This window comes from Schistocerca cancellata, chromosome 9 (assembly GCF_023864275.1).
Source record: "Schistocerca cancellata isolate TAMUIC-IGC-003103 chromosome 9, iqSchCanc2.1, whole genome shotgun sequence".
Lineage (NCBI taxonomy): Eukaryota > Metazoa > Arthropoda > Insecta > Orthoptera > Acrididae > Schistocerca > Schistocerca cancellata.
The window spans coordinates 212,649,015-212,651,605 of record NC_064634.1 but is presented as its reverse complement, the minus strand read 5'-3'; the positions used below and the strand labels follow the sequence as shown (position 1 = coordinate 212,651,605).

Genomic DNA, 2,591 nt, shown 5'->3' with positions numbered 1-2,591 from the left:
ATGGAATGAAGGTGGCGTAGTCCCGAACCTCATAACCCACTGTGCTAATTCTGGCTTCCCAGCTGTAGGCAGTGATGGTACGGTGGTTCCTGGGCCGTATCATCGACAATTTTCTCCGGACGATTTTTGGAAAGTAGGTCTCAATGAATGGTGTAATATTAATACGCGAACTGGTATGTGTCTCAGTCATATTTTTGATGCTTTAAAATGAATTTTATTTCTTTTATTTTATATCCCTCGCGTGGGGCTTGGCGGATGTGAAAGCACCAATCCTCATGTTCAGACCAAAAATCCTTCGCTGGACTCTTACGGCACCGAATCGACAGCCACCTGCCAGAGAAGACTACCGAAACAACTCGTTCGACCCTGCGTGAACAAAATGGCTCTGAGCACTATGGGACCTAACATCTGTGGTCATCAGTCCCCTAGAACTTAGAACTAGTTAAACCTAACTAACCTAAGGACATCACACACATCCATGCCCGAGGCAGGATTCGAACCTGCGACCGTAGCGGTCGCGCGGTTCCGGACTGAGTGCCTAGAACCGCTAGACCACCGCGGCCGGTCCTGCGTGAACAATCAAGACAAGAGCATAAATTCATTAAGAACTGTAAAATTCTGAAATCTGTTCAGTTCAACCTTAGCCACTGTTAGATAAAAATTACTAAGGAAATGCAGTAAGGCTTAACACGTGGCAATCTTGTCATTGTGTAAAAATGTCTGCGTAATAAATATTTTAGAAAGATTTGAAAAGTTATTAAAAAGATTTTATCAACTGCTTGAAAACTAATTCCCTTAATAATTGTGATTACGTTCTAAATGTTCAAATGTTTGTGAATTCCTAAGGGACCAAAATGCTGAGGTGATCGGACCCTAGACTTGCACACTCCTTAAACTAACTTATATTAAGAACAACACACACACCCATGCCCGAAGGAAGAGTCGAACATCCGGCGAGAGGGGCTGCGCAATCCTTGACATGGCGCCTCAAACTACACGACCACTCCGCGCGTCTGTGATTACGTGATGATTTGAGATGTATTGAACTTGGCTACTCGGAAATGAAGTTTGAAATATAACGCGAGAGAACTGAGTCATCAGCAAAGCATCTCTGAAATTAGGAAAAGTACGCTACGAAATTACGTGTGGCCCTTTTCCTCAAATTTTGATCAAAACGTTTATGGAGATTGTTTTCCACAATAGAAGTTGATTTTCTATGAATTTTGAAATAAAAGATGTTTCATTAGTCGTGGAAAAACTATTGAAGTAATAATTGTGATTTAAAAGAACAGAAATATTGTGTATAGAGCTGAGGTCAACAAGGCTATTAATTTAGCTGGTTCGTTCACATTACGGTGAATGTAATGTGAATGTAATTCATGCTGAATATGGTGGTGCGTTCGGAAAGACGTCAATAATACGCTAACTTGAAAGTATTTCATATAATTGACTGTACACGATAAAGAATACTTACAATTCGTAGATCGAATTTATTGACTTCTTTAACAAAAAAGAACAAAACTTAAGCCTTCCACGGCGGAACACGAAATTAATACCCTCTAAGTTAAAGGGAAATATCTTCAAAACGATATAGTGACAGGTACTTGATGTATGAGTTAATTATCAAAAAAGAAAAAACTCGTAAGCGTTGGTGTATCACATCCCAGAGTGGTGTATCAAAACCGTCGGGCCACCGTAAGATGTCATGCAACGTAGAAATCAACTTTTTCGTGCAGCGCACATTTATGCCCTCCGTTTTTTTGACCTGCACACCCATTCTTTTGCCAATCTTCCCGTCTAAGTAATTTCGTGTTGTAAGCGACCACTAGCATTACGAAGCCCACAGAAAGTAAGGACACAATTTCTTCGTCGGTGGCGATAATCAGTATCTGCGCAGTACAGTCTCTCGTTTTGACTCTGGCTCACAATACTGGATATACGCAACGGCGACTCGTGCAAAATTTTACCAATGGGGTGACATAGCCTTTCGACTTACAACATAAGTAATCGTATCTAAACTGAATACATAAATTTTACGTATGTAAATAGAACTATTCAAGTATATTTTAATTTTATGATTAATAGTTTAATACTACAAAGAATAAATTAAAATGAAAACTGGATGACAGCAGTGGGAACTGAAACTAGGTCAACGAGTTCTCAGCCAATGTGCCAAGCCATTTTTTCTTCTTCACGATGTGTGTCATACTTACACATTGTCCATGCCATGCTAATCTTCTCCGTATCGTTCAAATTTTAGTACATATACCACCAAAGTGAGCGCGACCGCAGCACTACTACATCAACTCTTCCTCAAAAAACCCTCATACTCTACGCATGCACTTAAAAAGAAAAATACCGACCGTAACGCAGCATTCGATAATGGTTTCTACTTATCGTGGAGATATTGCTACAAAACATATTTTAGTCTGTTTCATTTTCATACCAGCACGCTAAAAGAGAAGTGTGTGTGGGTTGTGGGATTGAAGGGACCAGACTGCTAGGGCCATCGGTCCAGAAATGTGTAATTTTAGTGCAATTTACGGCTCACATTAGAAGAGAAGATATAGTTTTAATGCGATATTTATATT

General features: G+C 39.8%; 1 non-coding gene across 1 annotated transcript; it reads right to left on the bottom strand.

Annotated features, from left to right (window-relative positions):
• Positions 1 to 2,172: 2,172 nt before the first annotated feature.
• On the bottom strand, positions 2,173 to 2,280 carry LOC126102817 (U6 spliceosomal RNA). Its single transcript, XR_007523081.1, has one exon. It is a non-coding gene; the product is annotated as a U6 spliceosomal RNA (small nuclear RNA).
• Positions 2,281 to 2,591: the final 311 nt, after the last annotated feature.